This window comes from Phoenix dactylifera, chromosome 9, assembly GCF_051530095.1.
Source record: "Phoenix dactylifera cultivar Ajwa chromosome 9, Ajwa_hap1_PhDact_Kaust_v1.1, whole genome shotgun sequence".
NCBI classification, from domain to species: domain Eukaryota; kingdom Viridiplantae; phylum Streptophyta; class Magnoliopsida; order Arecales; family Arecaceae; genus Phoenix; species Phoenix dactylifera.
This window is the reverse complement of record NC_143198.1, coordinates 16,915,744-16,932,620: the sequence shown is the minus strand read 5'-3', so window position 1 is coordinate 16,932,620 and position 16,877 is coordinate 16,915,744.

Here is a 16,877-nt window from a genome sequence, read left to right as displayed (position 1 = left end):
GAAGAAGGAGGCCACCAAGATCCTTTTCTTCCCTTTGTTGTTGGTGGCTAAAAAGAGAGGAGAGGAGGGTGGCCACGTGATGGAGAGAAGGAGGGCTTCACATATGAATTAGGTCAGCCCCCAAGCCTCCTCTTAAATAGCATCTAGGGCTCCTATTTGGTTTAGTCCAAATCATGAATCAATTGGGTTCAATCTATGCTAGTCCTAATCCAATTAGAACTTGAATGAACCATGACTCAATTGAACTCTTCAATCCTAATCTAATTAGGAGCCATCTTGATTCATTGGATTAATAATTAATTGGGACTTAAGAAATCCTAATCCAATTAGGACTTGTTTAATTCTAGTCCTAATCCAATTAGGACTCTAATTTGAATTCGAAGTCCTAATCCGATTAGGACTCTAGGAATCCTACTCCAAGTAGGAATCCAAATTTAATTCAAAACTCTTAATCTAATTAGGATTATAGGAATCCTACTCCAAGTAGGAATCCTAGTCCTACTCCTAATAGGATTCCCAGTCCAAGTAGGAATTCCAGTCCAAGTAGGATTTCTAGTCCTAATCCAATTAGGACTCTATGAATCCTACTCCAAGTAGGACTCTTGTTTTAAGTCCAATTAATCAATTCCCTTTGTTCCTTCTTCAACTTATTATCAATCAAATTGATTACTTGTGATTCCTAATCACGATTCAACCATCGGATCGGTCATTACTTCTAGTGTGTGTGACCCCATAGGTTCTACTCTGACTGGTAGTGAGATATATTATGATCTCCATCACAATATCATTGAAAACTCCTTTCAATGGATTGGAACGATTCCAACTCTACTCTTTAGGGTTTATCGATCATCGAGATAATCCCTGTAAGTCCCACCATCCACCAGTGACACCTAGCAGCATGTAGTGGCTACCCAGTAGAATAGAATGATGAACCTCTAGGTGCAGTTATCGTGTGATACAGTCCTACTATCGTGGATCCCTACAGGACGGAGGTCATGGATAACTCGTCAAACCCCTTCGTCTGTCATATGTCAAGATTTATTCGACTCGAGTTCGATAGTGGAAAACTCTTTCTCCACTTTATATTACTGCCCTGGCCAAGGTCTTAGAACTCAGTCTAACAAATCACATAGGATCACTCCTCTTCTATCAAGGTCGATAGATTCCATGTAAGTGCATACCCTACTCCTACAGTGAACTTACTGCAGCCAATCTACACTACAAGGACCCATATGACTAGAGACCATGTATACGTGTAGTCAAACTACAATAACCTTACTGTGAGTAGCTAAAGCACCGCAGGTCAAAGGACCAGTCACACTACTGCAACATCAAGCAAGTCACTGACGAGTGGATAGACATCCAAGTGACTTCTTGTGTTGGTCACGCTCAGTACCCTTGTTCTCTAACAAGCACCTGCACTATCACTTCAGTGTCCCTACACTGTGGACTCGAGTCTCGTCCATCCATAAGGAAAGCGATGTGTGCACTGATCAGATCGATCACCGTCCTCGTGATGATCCATTGATCAGGAGCATTTAGAAATTAATCACCAATGATACATGGCTCAAATTCTCAACTCTTGAGAATATATATCATCATCTTATTAATTCCTTGGACGATTCATAGACACATAAACAATATGAATGAAAAGAATGCCCATTTATTAATCAATAATAATAAAGTCAAGTACAAAATTATGTCCCAGAATTAATAATGTGTTAGCCAGATTGGCTTCTAGGGCATACTTCTAACATAATGTACCATAATTCATAGTCTAAAGCTTGATTGAATATTCTCATCCTAACTTTCCAGTATGTGTAGTTTGTGCCATTAAATAGAGGAGGTCTATTTGTGGATTGCCCCTCACTCATAGAACATCCCACTTGGGTTGTCATGATCTTTAACTCTTGATTGTGAGATCAATAAGTACTATTGGAGCACCTTGCTCTGATACCACTTGTTGCCCAAGGTGACAAGCCAAGAGGGGGGGGGGGTGAATTGGTTTCTCTTAATTTTAACTATCTTACTTATGTTAATTGATGAGTTAGTGGAATTAAACAAATCACAATACAAACAACAAGAAGTATAGTGGTTCGGTGCTTCTCCTAAGCACCTACGTTCACTCCCCAAGCGACCCCTTGGGAATTCACTATAATCCCGCGGATTACAGTTGGATTGTTTTCCGGGCTCACAATCCAAAAACCTTTACACTTTGGTTTTCCGGGTTCACCAAAAACCTATGTTGGTTTTACGGGCTCACCAACGAACCTATGTTGGTTTTCCGGGCTCACCAACGAACCTTTACAATTGATTTTACGGGTTCACCAATCAACCTATTCCGTTGGTTTTGCGGGCTAACCAACTAACCTTTACAAGGAGTTTAATAAACAAAGTAAGAAGATTTAAGCTCCTAGATGAGCAAATATAACAATATAATCTACAAAGAAGAGTTTAGAGAATAGTTATCGCTTGATGTGACTTCTCTCTTCTTTGTCAAGGATGCTTCACTCTTCAAGGGTGGATGGAGCTCTTAATGACTCTTTGAATCTGCTCAACCACTTTCTTTTGACTCTTGAATGAAGCACTTGGATGAAGAAGATTAGGGCACTTTGTCTTTCTTGTGTACTCTTTGATATTTTACAAAAGGATGTTCTCTCTGATGAATAGTGCTACTTTAAATAGTTTTCTTCATCCATTGGACAAGCCCCAATGGTTAGAATTCAAAAACTAGCCGTTACTCACTGTTGGAAGGACAAAAAGTACTTCTGCAGAACTAGCCGTTATGCGTCTGCCCGTGTTTGGGTCGGCTCAACCTGTCCTTGGGTCGACCCTCTCAGAACCACAGAAACTTGCAATTCAGCCTTTCTTCACTGGGGTCGACTCAACATTTCTTTGGGTCGACTCAAGGTTCAGTTGGGTCGACTCAACTTCTTCTTGGGTCGACACTCTCAGGATTTCCAGAGAACCTTTTCTGTCATGTATTCTGTCATTGTCTTTAGGTCGACCCTCTCAGTGTTTGGGTCGACTCAAGCTTGGGTCGACTCAACTTCATCTTAGGTCGACCCTCTCAGTATTTTCAGAGAACCATTTTCCTGAGTCTTTGAGAGGCTTGAGGTTTGGGTCGACTCATGCTTTCCTTGGGTCGACCCAACTTACTGTTCATCTGTGCTATTTTTGCAGAAGTGTGCCAAATGCTTTCTTGATGTGCCGGGGTCGACCCAATCAACCTTGGGGTTGACTCAATCCACACTTTGCTGCAACTCAAGGTTAGATTCATCCAAATAAACAATGAAATGTATTTATACAAATATACTGAGAGTAACAGACTTATAAATGAAGTATCGAATTAACTTGTAGTATACTCTTGATTATTGCTTGTTAATCATTAAAATAACACTATCATCCTCACAAATATATGTAGATGACATAATCTTTGGTGCCACAAATAATAATCTTTGCAAAGAGTTTGCTAATCTAATGCAAGGAGAATTCGAGATGAGTATGATGGGAGAACTAAATTTCTTTCTCGGATTACAAATCAAGCAAACTAAAGAAGGTATCTTCATTCATCAAACTAAGTACACAAAGGAAATATTAAAGAAGTTTGGGAATGAAAATCACAAGGGAATAGGGATCCCAATGAATCACACTAGTAAGCTAGACAAAGATGAAAAAGAAAAAAGTATAGATATGAAGCTTTACAGAGGTTTAATTGGATCTTTGCTTTACCTTGCTGCTAGTAGGCCAGACATAGTGTTCAGTGTGGAAATATGTGCTAGATACTAATCAGATCCTAAGGAGTCACATTTAAGTGCTGTTAAAAGAATTCTTAGATATTTGAGAGGAACTACAAACATAGAATTATGGTACTCAAGAGACTCCTGTCTAGATTTGCTTGCCTACTCTGATGCAGATTTTGCTGGATGCAAATTAGATAGAAAGAGCACTAGTGGAACATGTCAATTTTTAGGAAATAATTTAGTATCAGGGTTTAGCAAAAAGCAGAATTCAGTAGCACTGTCAACGGCTGAAGCCAAATATATAGCCGCCGGCAGTTGCTGTGCTCAAGTATTATGGCTTAAGCAACAACTAGAGGACTATGGAATTAAACTAGATAACATTCCTATAAAGTATGATAATACTAGTGCCATCAATCTTACTAAAAATCCGGTTCAGCACTCTAAAGCCAAACACATTGAAATAAGATATCATTTTATTAGAGATCATGTACAAAATGGGAACATATGTATTGAGCATGTATGTACTGACAAACAATTAGCTGACATATTCACAAAACCTTTGAGTGAAGATAGATTTGTTAGAAACCCGCCCATGCCGCAGAAAATTCAATAGATTCAGATGCAGCGGAAGAGGCATGTGCGGGATCAACCGTTCATCGCATAAACGTTGTTTAAAAACCATTCGTAGATAGATAAGGATTAAAAACTTTTAAATAACATTAGAAGATCATATCTTCACCTTTGTGCGGGTAGATGATCACCGCAAACTGATGATCGTAGTTTAGAATGAAGGTTCGCTTGAAGCCGTTCAAGTGTCCGGCCTCTACGGGTATCCACACGAAGCAGAAAACCGATCCAAGCTTTCTATCTCCCCGGGGTGCTAGCTCCCTTGCAGAGATAACTTTGATGGCTGATATCCTCCCTTTCAATCAATCCTTGATTATGCTTGGGAGGAGGAAGAAGAAGGATGAAGAGAAGAAGAGGAACGAAGCCCTGCAGCCTTCTTTTTCTTCCTTGCGTTGGAACCAAATGGTGGAGGAAGAAGGAGGCCACCAAGATCCTTTTTTTCCCTTTGTTGTTGGTGGCTGAAAAGAGAGGAGAGGAGGGTGGCCACGTGATGGAGAGGAGGAGGGCTTCACCTATCATTAGGGCACCTCCTTTCAAAGCCTTATAAAGGCATCTAGGGCTCCTATTTGGTTTAGTCCAAATCATGAATCAATTGGGTTCAATCTATGCTAGTCCTAATCCAATTAGAACTTGAATGAACCATGACTCAATTGAACTCTTCAATCCTAATCCAATTAGGAGTCATGTTGATTCATTAGATTAATAATTAATTAGGACTTAAGAAATTCTAATCCAATTAGGACTTGTTTAATTCTAGTCCTAATCCAATTAGGACTCTAATTTGAATTCGAAGTCCTAATCCGATTAGGACTCTAGGAATCCTACTCCAAGTAGGAATCCAAATTTAATTCAAAACTCCTAATCTAATTAGGATTGTAGGAATCCTACTCCAAGTAGGAATTCCAGTCCTACTCCAAATAGGATTCCCAGTCCAAGTAGGAATCCCAGTCCAAGTAGGAATCTCAGTCCAAGTAGGATTCCTAGTCCTAATCCAATTAGGACTCTAGGAATCCTACTCCAAGTAGGACTCTTATTTTAAGTCCAATTAATTAATTCTCTTTGTTCCTTCTTCAGCTTATTATCAATCGAATTGATTACTTGTGATTCCTAATCACGATTCAACCATCGGATCGGTCAATGCCTCTAGTGTGTGTGACCCCATAGGTTCTACTCTGACTGGTAGTGAGATATATTGTGATCTCTATCACAATATCATTGAAAACTCCTTTCAATGGGTCGGAACGATTCCAACTCTACTCATTAGGGCTTATCGATCATCGAGATAATCCCTATGAGTCCCACCATCCACCAGTGACACCTAGCAGCATGTAGTGGCTACCCAGCAAAATAGAATGATGAACCTCTAGGTGCAGTTATCATGTGATACAGTCCTTCTATCGTGGATCCCTACAGGACGGAGGTCATGGATAACTCGTCAAACCCCTTCGTCTGTCATATGTCAAGATTTATTTGACTCGAGTTCGATAGTGAAAAACTCTTTCTCCACTTTATATTACTGCCCTGGCCAAGGTCTTAGAACTCAGTCTAACAAATCACATAGGATCACTCCTCTTCTATCAAGGTCGATAGATTCCATGTAAGTGCATACCCTACTCCTACAGTGAACTTACTGCAGCCAATCTACACTACAAGGACCCATATGACTAGAGACCATGTATACGTGTAGTCAAACTACAATAACCTCACTGTGAGTAGCCGAAGCACCGCAGGTCAAAGAACCAGTCATACTACTGCAACATCAAGCAAGTCACTGACGAGTGGATAGACATCCAAGTAACTTCTTGTCTTGGTCACGCTCAGTACCCTTGTTCTCTAACAAGCACCTGCACTATCACTTCAGTGTCCCTACACTGTGGACTCAAGTCTCGTCCATCCAGAAGGAAAGTGATCTGTGCACTGATCGGATCGATCACCGTCCTCGTGATGATCCATTGATCAGGAGCATTTAGAAATTAATCACCAATGATACATGGCTCAAATTCTCAACTCTTGAGAATATGCATCATCATCTTATTAATTTTTTGGACGATTCATAGACACATAATTAATATGAATGAAAAGATGCCTTTTATTTATTCAATAATAAATAGTCAAGTCCAAAATTATGTCCCTAGAGTTAACAATGTGTCAGCCAGATTGGCTTCTAGGGCATACATCTAACAATCTCCCACTTGCACTAAAGCCAATCAGTCATATATCTAAGCCCCATCTTCTCAAGGTGGGCTTCAGTCTTTTGTTGACTTAGCTGCTTAGTGAACGGATCTGCCATGTTATCCGCGGAGTTTACTCTCTGCACCTCTACATATTTCTTCTCAATATAGTCGCGTATGAGGTGGAAGCGCCGCTCTATGTGCTTGGACTTCTGATGAGACCTTGGCTCCATAGCTAGTGCTATAGTGCCAATGTTATCGCAGTAAAGTGTTATGACATCTAATGACATTACACCTAACTCTGCAATGAACTTTTAACTAGAAGGTTTCCACTGCACCCTTAGATACGGCTTAACATTCAGCTTCTAAGGTAGAATCTATAATGATTGGTTGTTTGGAACTCTTCCAACTTACTGAACCACCATTGCACATATCTTGATGTAGACTTTCTATCATCAATATGTGTGCATCCTTCTACCTTCAACTCTGATCTTCTCCCAAAGACCAAGAACATGTCCTTAGTTCTTCTCAAGTACTTAAGACTGTTCTTCACAGCTATCCAGTACTTTTTGCCTGGATCTGATTGACATATGCTCGTGACATTCACAGCATGTACTATATCAAGTCATGTATATAGCATGGCATACATGAGGCTCCCTATTGCTGATGCATAGGGGATCTTGCTCATGCGTTGAATCTCTTCAGATGTGTTGGGGCACATCTTCTTGGAGAGATTAATTCCATGCCTTAGGGGTAAGAGACCCCTTTTAGAGTTTTCCATGCTGAACCTTTTCAGCACTTCCTCTATGTACATCTTCTGCGATAGGCCAAGCATCCTTTTAGATCTATCTCTATAGACCTTTATTCCCAAAATATAGGATGCTTCCCCAAGGTCTTTCATGGAGAACCTTTTTGACAACCTGACCTTGACCGAAGTTAGCATGGAAATATCATTCCCTATCAGGAGGATGTCGTCCACGTACAGTACGAGAAATACAACAGCACTCCCACTAACCCTTTTGTAAATACATGGTTTCTCTTCATTTTTGATGAAATCAAACGTTTTGATTGCGTCATCGAAACGAGTGTTCCAACTCCGAGATGCTTGCTTTAGTCCATAGATGGACTTTTGCAGCTTGCAGACCTTGTGATCTCCATCACTGAAAGTGAAACCCAAAGGCTGTTCCATATAGATGTCTTCATCAAGATATCCATTCAGGAAAGCTGTTTTCACATCCATCTGCCAGATTTCATAATCATGAAATGCTGCAATGGCAAGCAATGTTTGGATGGATTTCAGCATGGCTACAGGTGAAAAGGTCTCCTGATAGTCAATGCCCTCGCGCTGACTATACCCTTTCGCCACAAGCTTTGCCTTATAGGTCTCTACCTCTCCATCCAAACCTATCTTCCTTTTGTAGATCCATTTGCATCCAATAGGTACAATACCTTCTGGTGGATCTACTAAGGTCCAAACTTGGTTGGAATGCATGGAGTCTAACTCCAATTATTTCTCGGAATCGATATCAGATATCGCCTCGTCGTAGGTTTTGGAATCCTGCATGTGATCCCTATCTCCCACTAGGAACATTTCCTCGGTATCCTCTTCTAGTATATCTAAGTATCTATCGGGAGGATGGGAGACCCTACTTGATCTACGAGGTGGTCGAGGGACATCGTGTACTGGCTCTGTATGAATGGGTTCGATAGGATCCATGACTCGTTGCTTTTCAGAGACTTTCTCTTCAAGCTCAATTTTCCTCCCACTACCTCTATCAAGGATAAATTGGTTTTTCCAAGAAGATGGCGTGACGGCTCACAAACACATTGTGATCCTCTGAGATAGAAAAATTGTATCCTAATGACTCTTTAGGATATCCTATAAAACGAGCACTTATGGTCCTAGCCTCTAGTTTGTTTGCCTATAGTCTCTTGACGTGGGCCGGACATCTCCAAATCTTGGTTTCTTACCATGTCATATCTCATATGGTGCGGTAGGAATGGACTTTAGAGGGAACTCTATTCAACAAGTAAATAGCTGAAAATAGGGCATCTATCTAAAGAAACAAGGGTAAATCAGTGAAGTTCATCATGGACTGGACCATATCAATAGAGTCCGATTCCTCCTCTCTGACACTCCATTGAGCTGAGGTGTACCAGAAGGAGTCCATTATGAAACTATACCATTCTCCTTGAGATAATCATGGAACTCTCCATTAAGGTATTCACTTCCTCGATCTGATCGAAGAACCTTAATGAGTTTTTGTGCTTATTTTTCTACTTCATATCTAAGCTTTTTGAACCTTTCAAAAGTTTCATATTTGTGTCTCATACACATATTCATACCGTGAGTAATCATCGGTAAAATGAAGTAAAAAATTACAACCCCTAGCCTGCACATCGAATGGGCCACACACATCAGTGTGTACTAGGGTAAGTATTTCAGTGGACCTCCCTGTGTCCTATAAAGAATAATTTGGCCATCTTTTCTTGAAGGCAGAATTCACAAATCAAATATGACTCGAAAGTCAATGAGCCCAAAAGCTCATGTTTCTCCAATTTGTTTATTCTGTCTTCTCCTATATGGCCAAGCCTGAGGTGCCATAAATACTTTAGATTTATCTCATTTTTGGATCTATTAGATCCTATGGTATTCACTGTTTGCTCAGATATATTCACAGATACATCCATATGTATGTGATAGAGACTGTCAATCATAAAACTATTTTGAATCAATTTAATTTTCAAATAAATAAAAATCTTTCTGTGCTAAATAAAATACAGAAATCAAATTTCTGCTAGCAATAGGTAACAGTCCCTAAGTATCCTGAGCATATCTGACATACCTTCTGAAGATCTGTCACCCTTCATGTTCTTTATGCTTTCCATGTATGTAGGACAGTTCCTCTTCCAATGGCCGTTCATGATGCAATGGAAACACTTTTCCTTGCAATTGGCCTTTTTCTTGGAACTTCCTTACTTGGTGTTTTCTTAGTCTTCTGCTTCTTCGCAGGCTTCTTCTTCTTCCAAATAGACTCTCTCTTGAAAGTAGAAACCAACTTGACAGCGAAAACGATGCCCCTTGAACTTCTTCAAGGTCCCTAAGGTAGTTACCAATTTATTTAACAATTCTATTTTAGTGCATACAACCTTGTTCATATGGTAGTTTACTATAAACTATTCATATGAAGCTGGAAGGGATTGCGGGATCAAATCCGTTTGCAATTCCTTGTGCATGGTCATGCCAAGCTTCTCAAGCTTCTCTAAGTCCTTTATCATGGTCAAACTATGATCATGGACAGACTGCCCATCATGCATCTTGGCTTTGAAGAGCCTCTTGGACACTTCAAACCAAGCTGCGTGACTCTGATCACCATACAACTCTTGCAGGTGATTTAATATGTCCCTGGCAGTCTTCATGTTCTCATGCTGGCATTGTAATGCATTGGACATGGATGCCATTGTGTAGCACCTAACTTTATTGTCATTGTTCGTCCACTTAACAAGCGTCTTACGCTGATCAGTGATCGGACGGATTGGTAACATGGGGATTCCATGGTCTAGCATATACCCGAATTTCTCACAATTCAGAACTATTTTTGAAATTTGCTGAGCCAATCTTTATAATTGGGTTTGGTCAAACGGTTGTTCTATAGAATATGAGTTAAGAGTTTAGAAGCTGACTTTATAATCCTCAGAGAGTAAAGATTCTAGTTAGACTTTTGTACTTGATCCTAATCTGTTCTAAGGTCTTTTAGAACAAATGTAACTCCCACTATTTTCTCGAATTTCTCACACTCCCCTGGTAGGAAAACGGAAATTCCACACGACTAGGGTCTCTAGTGGGTACTGCGGTCCCATCGATTTACATCACACCTCACCTAACAGTTATTGGTGACACATAGATTGATGAATGTACAACTCTTGTACAATGCTTCTCAAGCATGTTGCAGTGTAACTTGGTCTCTAAGCCATGAAGACCTCACCTAACAGTTATTGGTCCCATTTCTTAGTTAAGTCAGACCCACCGTATAACCGTACGAATAAAGTCGTCATTGGGTCCTCACCTAACAGTTATTGGTGCCCAACCCCACCTTTATCCTACAACATCTCATGTCTATAGAGAGGTCCAGCCCCCCGATGCAACTTGCCCACTGTGTCCAGCCGAGACAAATCAACATCAGAAAGACCTTAGCAGCTCTATTACAGTGGAAGACCTATTGACTTAATATTGGTTAATCAGGTCTTAGTGTTTGCAACTTGAGCTCTTCATAAGAGGTAATCGAACAATTGGCCAGGTAAGCAGGTGGGAAGCTCCCCTTACTCAGAGAGTAAGGTCCTAATTAAGTAACCACCTTTCATGCTTTCCTAGACACCAATTAGATCAATTAATCTAATATGACTTGCTCATGTTGGTTCACTCTTGACTTGATTGAGGAGGTTTTTGTGGAGTGATTGATTAAAACCCCATTTGATTTTGATGAGCTCAAAGCATTTGAGTATATCTTGTGATTACTAATGAATTCAATTGAGTATTTCAGTGAAAATCCTGTCCAAGTGTATCTAGATTTGGTTCATAGTATTTTGGATAAGTTAAGAAGTCTGCTGAACCAAAGTCTGAGACTCGAGTCGACTCCCGAGTATCACGAGTCGACTCCAAGCGTATCAAGTTCACTGGCACGAGCTCGAGTCGACTCCAGATCAGTACGAGTCGACTCCGACTGAGAACAAACAGAAGGACAGAAAGCTTCATCTCAGAACCTGTCAACGAGTCGACTCCTGAAGTGCGCGAGTCGACTCCAATGTTCACCGAGTCGACTCCAGGAAAGTAAGAGTCGACTCCAAGCAGTCACAGGCAGAAAAGTCAGAGAACGATTTTCGGACTCTGAGATTCGAGTCGACTCCCGCAATACGCGAGTCGACTCCGAGACTGAGCGACCATCGACAGACAGAAAACCATGTTACTGCCTCTGAGATTCGAGTCGACTCACAGACAGCTCGAGTCGACTCCGAGACAAGTTTCACGTCAAAAGGCAGAAGACCAACTTTCGGAAACTGAGAGCCGAGTCGACTCCAAGGAGGTTCGAGTCGACTCCAAGGAGGTTCAAGTCGACTCCAAGACTGGATGAGCCAGAAGACAGAGAATCGGAAGTTCGGGCTCTGAAATTCGAGTCGACTCCAAGGACAGTCGAGTCGACTCGAGTGGACAAAATTCAAAATTGGATCCACGGACTTCAGTGGATGAGCCGACTCCAAAATTGCCAGGTCAGCACCAGAAGTTGGCGAGTCGACTCCCAGTCGTGACGGCAACTTTAATTCAAATTTGGAACAGTTGCCGAGTCGACTCCGAAAAAGCTTGAGTCGACTCCCGCTACAGCCGAGTCGACTCCTGATCGCGCGAGTCGACTCCAACCCACCAACGGTCATATTGTCAGGCTGCGCAGAGTGTGCAGAACGGCCAGAAAAAGCAGAGTAACGGCTAGTTTCCGTGGGGGTTGGCTTAAATAGCCACAGAGGACTGTAGCAAGGCAGAGAACAGATATTCCACTCCAAGCATTCAAGTTTTCAAGCTCTCCAAGTGCTCTTAAACGAAAAAGGGAAGATCTGCATTTACTGCTCCAACAACATCTTCCCAGCATTAAAAGCTTCCTCCTCCAGCATTCAAGCCGACCACTCTTTCAAGAGGAGACCGGAGTTCAAGAAGCCTTGCCTCTTCACCAGCTTAAAAGCGTTTGAGGGCTTCTAAACTCCTTCTTGTTATATTGCTTTAAATCTGCTTAAGAGAAGCTTGTTCTTCTGTTTTTCTTTCTACACATTTGTATTACTTGGTTCAATCGGGGGATTGAATCAAGGGGATTAAGGTTGGTTGGTGAGCCAAATTAAAACCAACGTGTGTAAGGGTTTGATTGTGAGCCCGGGAAAACAATCGGGGTTGGTTCTAGTCGGTGAGCCTGGAAAAACCGACCGAGTTCGTTGTGAGCTCGTAAAACAACAAGTTTGGTTGTGAGCTTGCAAAACAACCGGCTGTAATCCAAGGGGGTTATAGTGAAATTCCTAAGTGAGACTTGGGGAGTGGACGTAGGAGCAAGGGTTAGCTCCGAACCACTATAAAACTTTGTGTTTGTATTGCATTGTCTCTCATCTTCTTCCCCGCACACTACTCACAGCACTTAGCTTTAATTAAATAACTTGTTGTAGTTTTTAATTAACCACCCACAAAGTTTAAATTAGCCAAATTATTTTAAAACCCAATTCACCCCCCCCCTCTTGGGTTGTCTATCTGGGCAACAAGTGGTATCAGAGCCAAAAACTCTTCCACTCAAGAGTTAAAAGATCAAAATGACAACCCCATTTGGATCTTCTCACATTGAGGGTCAGTCCACCCAAAGACCCCCTTTCTTCAATGGATCTGACTACTCATACTGGAAGGCTAGGATGAGAATATTCATCCAAGCCCAAGACTATGAGATGTGGTCCATTGTAGTAAATGGGCCATACATCCCATCCATTTACGTAGATGGTGTTAAGGTACCTAAACTAGAAATGGACTGGGATGAACATGACATGAGGAAGGCACAATTAAATTCTAAAGCAATGAATGTCTTCTATTGTGCCTTAGACCGTAATGAATTCAATAGGATTTCAACTTGTAATTCAGCAAAAGAAATTTGGGACAGACTTGAAGTGACCCATGAGGGCACGAATCAAGTCAAGGAATCCAAAATAAACATCTTGGTTCATAAATATGAACTATTTAAAATGGATTCAAATGAAATAATCACATCCATGTTCACTAGGTTTACTGATATTGTCAATGGTCTAAAAAGCCTTGGCAAGAACTATACTAACAGTGAGCTTGTCAGGAAAATCCTTCGGTGTCTACCAAGGTCGTGGGAAGCTAAAGTGACAGCAATCCAAGAAGCCAAGGACTTGAACAAGCTACCACTTGAGGAGCTTCTTGGATCCCTCATGACGCACGAGCTCACCATGAAACAACACAACGAGGAAGAGTCCTCCCATAAGAAAAAGGTAATAGCCCTTAAATCTACTTCTTCTAACAAGGACTTGTCTTGCAGCAGCAGCAGTGAAGAAGAAGAAGATGAGGAAGATGGTGGTGAGGCTCTTCTTGTGCGCAAGTTCAAGAAATTCATCAACCACAAGAAGTCCTATCATCAAAGGAGAGGCCCCTCAAATTCCTACCGCAAAGACAAAGGTAAGGAAAGGGAAAATGAGGGGATTGGTTGTTATGAGTGCAAGAAGCCGGGTCACATAAGAGCGGAGTGCCCCTTACTGAAGAAGGGGAGTAAGTACAAGAAGAAAAAGGCACTTGTCACTACCCTATCGGACTCCGACTCATCATCCTCCTCATCAGATGATGAACAAGAAGAGAAGGCCAATTTCTGTTTCATGGCCAACGAAAACGAGGTAACTTCCGACACGCATCCTGATTTTTCTTTTGATGAACTTTATGATGCATTTAATGAATTAATGATAGAATATAAGGCTATAAATCTTAAGAATAAAGAACTGAAAATAACTAATCAATCATACCTACATAAATACGATAAATTAGTTAAGGATAAGGATTTAATCACCAAAGAAAATATAGAACTTAAAACAAGCAACCAACTTTTAACTCAAAAGACCAACACCTTAACTAAAGAAAATGAAAAACTAACTAAGGAATTTTCAGAACTTAAAAAATATAAACAAACCTTAGATAAGGATCTTACTAAAGAACTTAATGATCTAAAAGCCGAAAATCAAACACTAACTAAAAAACTTAACAAATACAAACCCTTAGTTGAAAGATTTACCTATAGTTCTGAAAAATTAAACATGATACTAAATAGTCAACGTGCAGTGTTTAATAAAGCCGGTTTAGGATATAAACCAAGGAATAAGCAAAAACTTCTTAGTAACTTCTTTGTTAAAGCTGGAGAAACAAAAACTAAGAAAATAACCTGCTTTTGTTGTGGTACAGTAGGCCATAAAGCAAATGTATATAATTTTAGGAAAAGTAAAACTAAAAGAAAAATTAAAAGGGTATGGGTTCCAAAAGGAACCAACTTGACTAACCATGAAGGACCCAAGAAAACTTGGGTACCTAAGATGACATGATTTGCTTGTGTAGGAGTGTCTTGCAGCCAAGGTCAACAAAAATTGCTGGTATTTGGATAGTGGCTGCTCAAGGCACATGACGGGTGATAAAGACCAATTTTTCACCCTTGAAGCTAAGAAGGGAGGTGCTGTGACGTTTGGAGACAACAACCAAGGTCACATCATTGGTATTGGTAAAGTTCAAATCACCCCTTCTACTTTTATAGATAATGTTAGATATGTTGATGGTCTTAAGCATAACTTGTTAAGCATCAGTCAATTATGTGATAAAGGATATGATGTTATGTTTAAACCGTCACTATGTATTATAACAAATCCTAATGATAATAGCTTAGTTTTTAAAGGGATTAGACGTGGAAATGTATATGTTGTAGACCTAGAAGATCTTGCAAAATATAACCAATGTCTAGTTGTAAATGAAACTAAAGATAATGATGCTAGTTGGTTATGGCACCGTAAGTTAGGTCATGCAAGCATGGACACAATAACTAAATTAGTTAAAAGAGACTCCGTGATAGGTTTGCCAAAATTAAAATTTGAAAAGAACAAAATATGTGAAGCATGTCAATTTGGCAAACAATCTAGGAACTCTTTTAAATCCATAAAATGTGTCTCTACCTCTAGGCCTCTAGAATTATTACACATGGACCTATTTGGTCCAACTAGAACAACAAGTCTAGGTGGAAATAAATATGGTCTTGTTATAGTAGATGATTACTCTAGGTACACATGGGTCATGTTCCTAGCACATAAGGATCAAGCATTTTCTATGTTTAAAAAGTTCCATAAGGGAGTAACAAATGCTAGAGAGTCTTCAGTCATAGCCATTAGAAGTGACCATGGTACCGAATTCGAAAATCAATTTTTTGACGAATTTTGTAGTAAAAAGGGGATAACCCATAATTTTTCTGCACCTAGGACACCACAACAAAATGGAGTTGTGGAAAGGAAAAATAGAACTCTAGAGAAAATGGCTAGAACGATGTTATGTGAAAGTAACCTCCCTAAGTACTTTTGGGGAGAAGCCATTAATACTTCCTGCCATATATTAAATAGAGTTTTATTAAGACCCATTATAAAGAAAACACCATATGAACTGTGGAAAAACAGAAAACCAAAGGTTAATTATCTTCATGTTTTTGGATGTAGGTGTTTTGTGCATAATAATGGGAAAGACAATCTAGGAAAATTTGACCCTAAATCTGATGAAGGAATATTCTTAGGTTATTCTACAACTAGTAAAGCCTATAGAGTATTTAATAAAAGAACCTTAGTCATAGAAGAATCTATACATGTAGTATTTGATGACTCTAGTGACATCTCCTCTAGTAAGAAAGTTAATTTTGATGATGATGTTGAAATACTTGAGGAAAAGATAGATGAGATGGGATTACAAGATGATAATCAAAAGTTGATTGAAGGAGAATCATCAAGCCAAGAGGCTATTGTGGATCATGGGCTAACAAAAGCTTGGAGGTATGCTCACGGGCATCCTAAGGAACTCATTCTAGATGATCCATCTCAACCGGTTAGGACTAGAGCTTCACTAAGAAATCTAAATAGCCATCTAGCTTTTGTTTCACACTTTGAGCCCAAACATATAGAAGAAGCCGAAAATGATGTAAATTGGATAAATGCAATGCAAGAAGAACTAAACCAATTTACTAGAAACAAAGTGTGGGATCTAGTAGAGAGGCCTTCTGAATATCCAATTATAGGTACAAAATGGATATATAAAAATAAGCTAGATGAAAATGGAATTGTTATAAGGAATAAGGCTAGACTAGTGGCAAAGGGTTATAATCAAGAAGAAGGCATAGATTTTGATGAAACCTTTGCTCCCGTAGCTAGACTTGAGGCTATTAGACTATTATTAGCATATGCATGCTCTAAGGATTTCAAACTATTTCAAATGGATGTAAAAAGTGCATTTTTAAATGGGTATATAAATGAGGAAGTGTATGTAGAACAACCTCCTGGTTTTGAAAATCATCAATACCCTAATCATGTGTATAAACTGAACAAAGCACTTTATGGACTAAAACAAGCACCTAGAGCATGGTATGAGAGACTTAGTAAATTCCTATTAGAACATGAATTCTCTAGGGGAAATGTAGATACAACATTATTTCTGAAAAAGAAAAATAAGGATATGTTATTAGTACAGATTTATGTTGATGATATCATTTTCGGTGCTACTAACAATCGCCTCTGC